The following is an 11,635-nucleotide window of genomic DNA, read 5'->3' as shown; positions in this document are numbered from 1 at the left end:
TTCCGATGATGCCAATTGGTAGAAAAACAGTACAAAGGTTAGAAGGCGGTCAGGGTTGGTAGGAGTGACAGAGGAAATACACAGAGTTCATTCCTCAGCCTCGGTTTCTGCGACAGACAACTCATTCATCTGCAACTCATTGGGATCTTTTTCTAATTTGTAACAATCGTACTTGTGTTTTGGAAACCTTTTGTGTCAAGAATTACTCCTCACAATTAAACGTGCCTCACTTAAAAATAAACTGTGTTTGAACTGCTTTGTTAGCTGGAGGTATCTCCTCCTTGGTTGGGAGGGGGGACCCACTGCTTGAAATAGTGATTATTGACAGCTCGACCCCTTCAGGAAGAGACTGAAGTAGTGAAGTAAGTTGAAGTATAGGTTGATACAGTATAAACTCCAAAAGTGAGGGTACTTGTAGATACTTATACCAGCTAGGGCTTAAAGTCTTGACGTAAGTTTAGAGCTCGCGAACAGGTACACACGGGATATTGCCTTTGTTTGGTCCACCCTCTCCACCTTCCCTGCTACTGAAAACTCATCGTGTTCTCTCTGTCCCTGTTCTGATGAATGGTCTTCAGCCTCAAACATGAGCTCTGTTTCCCTTTCCACAGACGCTTCCTGACCAGCATTTTCTATTTTTACACTATGTTCTGCATCTCTTTTGTGTGCTTAATGTCACTAGAATTCTACTGAAAATTTTTCTTCCTGTGTACTTACTGTAGCTGTAAGGAAGTTGACAATCTTGCTTCCAGTGCCCCTTGCACCTTGAGCCAATGCCCAGATATATGCTGTGGTGTGTGCCACAAGTTAGCACTGCTTCTGGGACACTCCATGGCACATGCATGGCCTACAGGTGACAGTGGCCACTCATTTATAAGCATGTTCAATGTGCTTCTGAGGCCTCGGGTAGTGAAGTCTAAAGGAGACCAGCCACGGAGCCTGGCATTTGGAAATGACGGCATGTTCATATCTTCAACTTAAGAATTTATCCCTCGCTCCAGCTTTCCCTTGGGCACCCGACTATGGCCTGGATCATCCCCCCTCGCCTCAGTTAACCATGCAACCTTCCTACTCCATACCATGTCCTGGGCCTTGTGATCAGTGGAGATTTACAGCAGAGCGCCTGAGCACAAAGCAACCATTAACCTGCTGCACATCACCCATCTAACGTGGCCCTCCCAACACAATTACATTCCCAGGCCTGAGCATTTCACAAACTGGAGAAGTTCTGAAGTGTTCCTGTTACAGATGTGCAGATAGTTAGTAACAAGGCAGGAGGATTAACAGCCCTGGTAGAGGTAAAGGAGTTTGATATGACTGGCAGTAATGAGGCATGGTGTGAGGATCCAAGACTGCAAACTTTATGTGCCAGGACAACCCTAAGACGTACAGAAAAGATGCAGGAAGAGGGCGAGATAGCCCTGATAATGAAGGATGAGGTAAAAGCAGGAGATGAAAATGGTCCTCACCAATAAATACCGAACGTCGAGTCAGGACTGATGGAGGGCAGAAAACGGTTATGGGGAGGGGTGGACGGGGCCTCGAACAGTGGTCGCAGAGTATCAACCAGCAACTTACAGCAGCATGGACCTACGACTGACGAGCGGGAGGCCACTCGGCCCTTCAGCCTGCTCCGCCCTTCCACAAAATCATGTCACATCTGAGTATAGCTCGACCCTAATTCCTCCCTAGCCCCAGTAACCTCTCACCCCTTGCTGCTCTACCTCTGCCTTAATTATTCAGACTCTACTTCCACTGCCTTTGGTGAAGAGACTTCTAAAGTCTCCCAAGCCCTCTGAGAGGTATAAAAACTATCACCCGTCTTAAATGGTGGTGAAGGTTGTTTTCTGGAATGGCCGGTGACTAGTGGTGAGCCGCAGGGGTCGGTGTTGGGACCCTTGTTATTTATGTAAATAATTTGGCCACAAATGCACAGGCTCGATCGCTACAAAATTAGGAGGTGTTGTTTATAGTGAAGAAGGTTATTGTAGGTCACAGGGGGATCGTGATCAGTTAGGGCAGTGGGCCGAGGAGTGGCAAATGGATTTCAACACAGAGAAGTGTGAGGTGATGCATTTTGGAAAGTCAAACCAGTGTAGGACTTGTACTGTGAATGGTAGGGCACTAGGGAGTGTAGTGGAACAGAGGGACTAGGAGTACAAGTGCACAGCTTGTTGAAGGCGACATCTCAAGTAGACAGGGTGGTGAAAAAGGCGTTTAGCACGCTGGCCTTCATCAGTCGGGGCACTGAGTACAGGAGTTGGGACATTATGTTGCAGTTGGATAAGTCGTCGGTAAGGCCACACTTGGAGCACTGTGGACAGTTCTGGTCGCCCTGTTATAGGAGATGTGGTTAAACTGGAAAGTGCAGAGAAGATTTATGTTGCCAGGACTTGAGGGCCTGAGTTACAGGGAGAGGTTGGCCAGGCTGGGTCTTTATTCCTTGGAGCGTAGGAGAATGAGGGGCGACCTTATAGAAATGCTTAAAATTATGAGAAGCGTAGATAAGGTGGATGGTACCGGTCTTTTCCCCAGGGTAGGGGAGTCCAAAACTAGGGGGCATGGGTTTAGGGTGAGGGGAAAGGTTTAAAAGGGGCCTGAGGGGCAACTTTTTCATGCAGAGGGTGGTCAGTATGTGGAACGAGCTGCCAGAGGAAGTGGGTGAGGCAGGTACAACAGTGTCATTTAAGAAGCACTTGGATAGGTACATGGAGGGGCGGGGATTGGAGCGACATGGGCTGAACGCAGGGAATTGGGACTAGCTGGGTGGGCACTGTGGTTTGCATGGACTTGTTGGGCCGAAGGGCCTGTATCTGTGCTGCATTCCTCTATGACTCTATAACACTAAATGCCACACTGCTCGTTACATCTTGTCAACCAGAAAAGTAATATTTAGACAACTCTGTTTCCAGTTAGCCAGCCATCTTATATCCACACCAAATTGTTATCTTCTACGCCACGAGCTCTTCCTCATTAAGCTTTGATATGGCACTTTATCAATGCCTTCTGCAGATACCAGTACATCCACCAGTTGCCCTTTATTGACAGCACATGTTATTTCTTTAAAGAACTCCACTAAATTTGTCAAACATGACTTCCCTTTCATAAAACCACGTGGGCTTTGCCTGATTATCTCAATTTTTTCTAAATGCCCTTCTACAAGATCTTTAACAACAGTTTCTAACATTGTTTCTATGACAGGTAGGCACAGTGGGGTAGCGGTTAGTGTAACGCTATTACAGCGCCAGCAACCCGGGTTCAATTCCGGCCACTGTCTGTAAGGAGTTTGTACGTTCTCCCTGTGTCTGGGTGGGTTTCCTCCGGGTGCTCCGGTTTCCTCCCACATTCCAAAGACGTACGGGTTAGGAAGCTGTGGGCATGCTATGTTGGCACCGGAAATGTGGTGACACTTGCGGGCTGCCCCCAGAACACTCTACACAAAAGATGCATTTCACTGTGTGTTTCGATGTACATGTGACTAATAAAGATATCTTATATTGTGGCGACTCACCTTACCGGTATCGAACCGGCTCCCGAGATCGCAAGTGTCGTCGGAGGCCCCGACCCAAGATGGCGCGGGGCCCTCTTTCTTCTCCATCGTTGGGCTAGGAAAGCCCACGCGGAGGAAGGTCAGGTGACCCGCGTGACATCAGCGCGGGAACTGAAGCGTGGGAGGAGTTTCAGTATTAAAAGGCACACCGCGCCCCTGTCGAGCAATTGACTTCTGACTCCAAGCAACAGACTCTGTGTCTTTATTCTATAGTAGTGTAGCAAGCCACTGCAATATCTTATCTCAGATGTTAAGCTAACTCATGGAGTCGTAGAGATGTACAGCATAGAAACAAGACCTTCGGCCCACCACTTCTATGCTGACCACCATGCCTACATTAATTCCATATCCCTCTATGCCCTGTCACTCAACTACCTGTCTACATGCCTCTTAAATGCTGTTACTGTCAAAGGTCCATGTAGACAATGTCCTGCCCTCATCAATCCTCTTGGTCACCTTGGTGACACAGATAGACAGGGTGGTGAAGAAGGTGCTTGGCACGCTTGCCTTCATCGGTCAGGGCATTGAGATGTCACGTTGCAACTGTACAAGTTGTCGGTGAGACCACACTTGGAGCATTGTGTGCAGTTCAGGTTGCCCAGCTACAGGAACGATGTCATTGCAGAAAGGATTCACCAGGATATGAATGAGATTGGAGGGCCTCAGTTATAAGGAGAGACTGGACAGGCTGGGACTGTTTTCCCCGGAGGGTGGGAGGCTGAGGGGTGACCTTACAGAGGTTTATAAAATCATGAGGGGCATAGTTAGGGTGGATGGTCACAGTTTTTTCCCCAGGGTAGGGGAGTTTAAAATTTTAAACATAGGAAATAGATCTATGGTGAGAGGGGAAAGGTTTAAAAGGGACCTGAGGGGAAACTTTTTCACACAGAGGGTAGTAGGTAAATGGAATGAGCTGCCAGAGAAAGTTGTAGAGGTGGGTACAGTTATAATGTTTAAGAGACATTTAGACATGGATAGAAAAGGTTTAGAAGGACATGGGCCAAACGCAGACAAATGGGACCAGCTCAGATAGAAATCTTGGCTGGCATGGACAAGTTGGGCCGAAGGGCCAGTCTCCGTGCTGTATGATTCTTTGACTCTATAACCTCTTCAAAAAACTCAATCACATCGGTGAGACACGATTTCCCATGCAAATAACCATTCCGACTATCCCTAATAATTCTTGACTTTCCAAATGCAAATAAATCCTGTCGCTCAGAATCCCTTCCAATAACTTTCCCACCACTGGCTTGTAGCTTCCTGCTTTCTGTTTCTCTTTGTGATTTAAGGAGTTACATGTACTATTCCCCTGGAGTCCTGAACCTTTATCCAGACTGGGCAAACCAAAGTGACAAAAGTAGCTGGAGGACAACTTTGTGGAAAGCATTCCCAACAGTTTTCCAAATCATTATGTTGAGGAATCAACCAGGACAAAGAACATTACAGATATGCTGTTCTTTCATGAGACTGTGTTAATCAGAAATCTTCTAGAAAGGATCCTCTGGGGGAAGATGTGGTTGAAAGCAAAACACCACAGACACTGAAAATTGGAAATAAAACAGGAAATGCTAGAAACACCCAGCAGGTCAGGCAGCATCTGTGGAGAGAGAAACAGAGTTAATATTTCAGCTCAGTGACAGTTCATCAGATGAAGAAGTCAGAAATAATGGGTGAGTAAGGAAATGGTAGAGACATTAAACAATTATTTTTAGTTTTCAAAGTGGGAGGCACAAACAACATACTGAGAAGTACTGGTGAACTAAAGGTCGCTGTTGAGCGAGGAATTGAGGGTAATTATTATTAGTGAAGAAGAACTACCAGAGAAACTGAAGGCATTAAAAGCCACCAAGTTCTCTGGATTCAGTACCGTACACCCTTGGATTCTGCAAAACGGTTGATTGTTGAGTTTGATCTCCAGAATTCTCTGGATTCTAAAAATCAGAAGGTCAGGAAGAGAGAAAGAAAATGAAACTATATTTTTGTGACATTGGACACTATCAATGCCTTAAGGTGTGACATCCCAGGATTTTAATGGGAGCAGATAAGGATGTTGTGTGACAGGCTGGGCTACTTCAGAGGATAGTTGAGTGTCAACCAGTGGGTCTGGGTGGGGAGTCACATATCAGACAGACTGAGTCAGGATGGCAGATTTCCTATCTTGAAGGACATGGTAACTCAGATGAGTTTTTACAATAGTCTGATAGTTTCATGGGCACTATCACTGACATTAGGTTTTTTTACTCCAGACCTGTTTAATTAACTGAACCAACTGTTGTGGTGGGATTCACACTCATGTCTCTGCATCAACCCTTCTGATCTCTGCATACCAGTCCAATAATTAAACACAGGGCTACCATAGATACATTTAAGGTGAAGTTAATGAATGCATGAAGGAAAAAGGAATAAAAATATATTCTGATAGGATCAGAGGAAGTAATGTGTTGGAATGGGGTAAATTGAAAGAAATGCCCTGTTTATTTTCTGTAAACTGTCATATGATATAATGAGGTTTCACACGGAATTCATTGAGACTCCTCCTTTCTGTAGATTGGTCGCAGCTGGATTGTTGCTGCAAACATCAAACATTCAGGACACTGATTGTCAGCGCTCAGATTTCCAACTGTATGACTCTGTTACATTGAGCTCACACATCCTGCTTCACTTACATGGTTGCTATGGAGATCCAGCTTGATTAACTTTGGACAGTTTGAGAGAGCATCGATTTTAGTGATGTAATTCCTGGACAGAATGCAAATCGTCAGAGCCCGGCAGTTGGTCAGGTAGCCCAGGTTTATCAGATAACGTCCAGACATGTTCACCACTACAACCTCCTCCAGTTTCTTCTCCTTGCCCACGTGGTCCATCTCTCCACACAACAGGATCAATGACTTTGACGGGGACACAAGACGTGTGCTGTCCACCTGTCGCCTCAGGTCTGCAGGCATCTGTGGAAAACACAACAGTGTTAGAGGGAAAGGAAAAGGACATTAATACCACCCAGCCAAAGTAATGTAGAATAGAATTCCTCTTTTAAAAAGTACAAAACCTAGGCTGCAGGACAGTTCTGAAGGTGTGCTGCATCATTGAGTGGTATCATCTTTCAAACCCAGAACCATTTCCCCCTCTCGAGTCTATTTGGAGCATGAGAGTTCTCCCTGGGCTGGTGATTATTCTTAATTAATGTCACTAAGATCTGGCCATGATCTCACTGCAGTTTATGGGATCTTGCAGTGCACAGGGAGGCTGAAATCTGCCCACAATGCAACTTTGACTATACTTGGAAAATAATTCATTGGTTGTGGAAGCAGTTCAATCATTCCATAGCCTACGTAAATGTAAGAACACCACCAAATAATACTATCATATGACGATAAGTGTGTTATATAGTATCATTCTTATATTTTGTTGTAAGATGTGCAACATAATGTACACCTTACAACAAAACGTAAGTAACAACACTGACCCCTCCGGTCGGCGGACAGCATTGCTTATCGGATCGGAAGTGACACCACTGTCAATCAAGGTTTGGCTCCACCCCACCCATCAGGTGTGGACATAGGGATTGGCCTTGGGAGCACCTTTGTTCCTGAACCTGCCTGACCATTGGCCTTGGTAAACACCTTCGTCCTTGACCTCCAAGCCATTGGTCTGTCTAAATTACCTGGCCAGGCTCCACCCAGCCTTCCAGCACTATAGTGTTGCACATTCCTGGCCCTTTCTCTCTTGACTGCCCCAGGAATAGTGAGACGACGCTACAGAGACCACTGGTAAGAGTGTGCACCACCATGTAGTTTGGGAGCGTCTTAGTCAGATTCCAGAGAGTGTTAGAGCCAATGCTTGTTTGGGTCAAGGTATTCAGGCATTTAAGTGTTTATCCCTTGATAAGCTGTACCTTGTTTATTGTGTGTGTGTGTGTGTGTGTGTGTGTGTGTGTGTGTGTGTGTGTGTGTGTGTGTGTATCTCATCCTCGTTGCGATTCCCACCTCACGTTCGCGGTCCCCTGTGTGTGAGTGTGCATCCGTTCCCATTCATTCTGTCCCCGAGTTTGCCTTTGTGATTAAACTATTTTTAAATCCAAAGCCTGTCCAGAGTCCTCCATCTTTAAGATTCCAAAAGAACCTTTTCACACAACGAAAGAATCTTAGGAGGCACAGAAAGCAATAAGGATTGAAGGAAGCAGTTACAAATGCACATACAAGTAAGTAAGAAAACAGAATAAATGGAGTGTAATGTGGGAAAGTTATTGAAGAAAGAGGATTGGGATAATCAAAGGTGAGAGACAAGAAACCATGGAGGAGAAGAAAGACTGCAGGAAGACATAGATGGGCAGACAGAACAGGTAGACAGTGAGGGATGAAGTTTAATACAGAGAAATGTGAAGTGATACCTACTATCAGAAATTTTGAGAGATAATAGAAGTTTCATGGCAAAATTCTAACGGATGTTGAAGAAGAGAGGGATCTGGTGTATCCGTGCATTAATTTTAAGAGTGGCAGGTATGTTGAAAGAATGTTAGGTGAAACATATGAGATTCTGGATTCACAAATAGCAGAATGCAAAAGCAGGGAGGGTGAGGTTTTATAAAATGTTGGCTGTGTCACAGTCAGAGTTCTGTGTCCTGTTTCTGACTTCCTTCCGTGCCATAGCAAAGCTTGCACTTGAAAGTCTAAAGGATGGTGCTCTCGATCTCAGGGAGTCTGGAATCGAAAGTAGAGGCAGTAAACGTTTGTGTGTGTGCAGCTCTGGGTTAGATCCCGGCTGGATATTGTGTTCAGTTCTGAGCACTGTATCAGAGCAGGAGTGATTAACCTTGACTGGGTTCAGTGCAGATTCACCTGAGGGATAAAGGACAGAAAGCAATGAAGTCAGCTACACAGACTAGGTTCAGGAGTGATCTAATTGAAAAGAATTTAGATCAGGATAGGTGAGAGAGAGGATTTGCTCTGGTATTGGCTGGAGTCACAATCTTAAAATCAGAGCTGGGCGTCACATCAGTAGTCATTTACCACAAAACGGGGAGTGTAAAATACTCTTTCCCCCTAGAGGCTGTGGATATTGGGAGGCAGTTAGAGTTGGTTGCCATTGATAGATTTTGGTAATTGGTTCATTATTGTCTCATGTACCGAGGTATAGTGAAAAACTTAGCACGCCACCCATATAGATCATTTCCTCACATCAACACATTGAGATCATACAAAGGAAAACAATAACAGAATGCAGAATAAAGTGTCAGAGAAACAAAGGACTGCAGATGCTGGAATCTAGATGAAAAACACAATGCTGCTGGCGGAACTCAGCAGGCCAGGCAGCATCCGTGGAGAAAAGCAGGCGGTCAATGTTTTGGGTCAGGACCCTTCTTCAGGACTGAAGATAGGAAAAGGGGAACCCGATATATAGGAGGGAAAAGCAGAGCAAAAGAGGGGAGGTGGGGTGGGCACAGGGTGGTGATAGGCAGATGCAGGTAAGAGATAGTGATGGGCAGGTGCGGAATAGGGGAGAGCAGATCCACTGGGGGATGGGTCAAAGGTTATGGAGAGATAAAAATGGGGGGGGGGGGTAGAAAAAAGAGACAGGCTGGGAAAGGGAAGAAGAGGCATGGTGGGGGTGGTTACCTAAAGTGGGAGAATTCAATGTCCATGCCATTAAGCTGCAAGGTTCCAAGACGGAAAATGAGGTGCTGTTCCTCCAGTTTGCACTTGGACTTCTCCTGGCAGTGGAGGAGGCCGAGGACTGACATATCAGTGATAGTGTGGGAGGGGGAGTTTGTGACCGGCAATGGGGAGATGCAGATCGTGGTTACGGACAGAGCGCAGGTGTTCTGCGAAATGGTCACCTAGTCTGCGTTTGGTCTCATCAATGTAGAGGAGGCCGCATTTGGAGCACCAAATGCAGTAGATGATATTAGGGGAGGTGCAGGTGAATCTCTGTCTCACCTGAAAGGACTGTTTGGATTCCTGGATGGAGGTGGTGTAGGGGCAGGTGTTGCAACCATGGTGGGGGCAGTGGAAAGTTCCTGGGGTGGGAGTGAGATGGGTGGTGGGGGGGGGGGGGGAGGAGTGACTCGGGAGTCATGGAGAGCGGTCCCTGTAAAAGGCTGAAAGGAGTGGGGAGGGGAAGATATGTTTGGTGGTGGGGTCCCGTTGGAGATGGCGGAAGTGGCGGAGAATGATGTGTTGGATAGGTAGGCTGGTGGGATGAAATGTGAGGGCAAGGGGGACCCTATCCCTGTTGGGTCTGGGAGGTGTGGCGGTGAGAGCAGAGCTGCGGGAAATGGCAGAATAAAGTGTTGCAGTTACAGAGAAAGTGCAGTGCAGGTAGACAATAAGGAGCTCTTCCATTATGTAGTGGATTGCGAGGTCAAGAGTCCATATTGTACTAGGGGACCATTCAATAGTCTTATAACAGATAAAAACTGTTCTTGAGCTTGGTGGTACGTGCTTTCAGGCTTTTGTATCTTCTGCCCAATGGGAGGGGGGAGAAGAGAGAATGTCCGGGGTGAGTGGGGTCTTTGATTACATTGGTATTGGTTTATTATTGTCACTTGTGCCGAGGTACAGTGAAAAACTTGTCTTGCATACCGATCGTACAGGTCAATTCATTACACAGTGAAGTTACATTGAGGTAGTACAGAGTGCATTGATGTAGTACAGGTAAAAACAGTAACAGTACAGAGTAAAGTGTCACAGCTACAGAGAAAGTGCAGTGCAATAAGGTGCAAGGTCATAGTCCATCTCATTGTATAAGGGAACCATTCAATAGTCTTATCACAGTGGGGTAGAAGCTGTCCTTAAGTTTGGTGGTACATGCCTTTAGGCTCCTGTACCTTCTACCCGATGGAAGAGGAGAGAGAATGTCCCAGGTGGGTGGGGTCTTTGATAATGCTGGCTGCTTCACCAAGACAACGAGAGGTAAAGACAGAGTCCATGGAGGGGAGACTGGTGTCTGTGACGCACTGGGCTATGTCCACAACTCTCTGCAGTTTCTTGCGGTCCTGGACAGAGCAGTTGCCGTACCAAGCTGTGATACATCCAGATAGGATGCTTTCTATGGTGCATCGGTAAAAGTTGGTGAGAGTCAATGGGGACAAACCAAATTTCTTTAGCCTCCTGAGGAAGTAGAGGCGCTGATGGGCTTTCTTGGCCGTGGCATCTACGTGATTTGACCAGGACAGGCTGTTGGTGATGTTCATTCCCAGGAACGTGAAGCTCTCAACCCTCTCGACCTCAGCACCATTGATGTAGACAGGTGCATGTCCACTGCTCCCTTTCCTGAAGTCAATGACCAGCTCTTTTGTTTTGTTGACATTGAGGGAAAGGTTGTTGTCATGACACCACTCCACTAAGCTCTCTATCTCCTTCCTGTACTCCAACTCATCACTGTTTGAGATACGGCCTACAACAGTGGTATCATCTGCAAACTTGTAGATGGAGTTAGAGCAGAATCTGGCCACACAGTCATGAGTGTATAGGGAGTACAGTAGAGGGCTGAGGACGCAGCCTTGTGGGGCACCAGGTTGAGAATAATTGTGTCGAAGGAATTGCTGCCTATCCTCACTGATTGTGGTCTGTTTGTTAGAAAGTCAAGGATCCAGTTACAGAGGGAGGTGTTGAGTCCTAGGTCTCAGAGTTTGGTGACAAGCTTGCTTGGGATTATTGTATTGAAGGCAGAGCTGTAGTCAATAAACAATAGTCTAACGTAGGTGTCTTTACTGTCCAGATGCTCCAGAGCTGAGTGTAGGGCCAGGGAGATGGCATCTGCTGTAGACCTGTTTTGTCAATAGGCGAATCGCAATGGGTCCAGGTTGTCTGGTAGGCTGGAGCTGATGCATGCCATGACCAACCTCTCAAAGCACTTCATGGTCAGATGTCAGAGCCACTCGTCGGTAGTCATTGAGGCACGTTACCTCAATGTACTGGGATGATAGTGGTCTTCTTAAAACAGGTGGGAACCTGAGATTGAAGCAGGGAGAGATTAAGTATGTCCACAAATACTTCTGCCAGCTGATCAGTACAAGATCTGAGCACACGGCCAGGGACACCATCTGGGCCAGGTGCTTTCCTCGTGTTCACTCTCCGAAAGACTGAT

This window comes from Pristis pectinata, chromosome 3 (genome assembly GCF_009764475.1).
Source record: "Pristis pectinata isolate sPriPec2 chromosome 3, sPriPec2.1.pri, whole genome shotgun sequence".
Classification (NCBI taxonomy): domain Eukaryota; kingdom Metazoa; phylum Chordata; class Chondrichthyes; order Rhinopristiformes; family Pristidae; genus Pristis; species Pristis pectinata.
Note: the sequence above shows the minus strand (reverse complement) of the source record.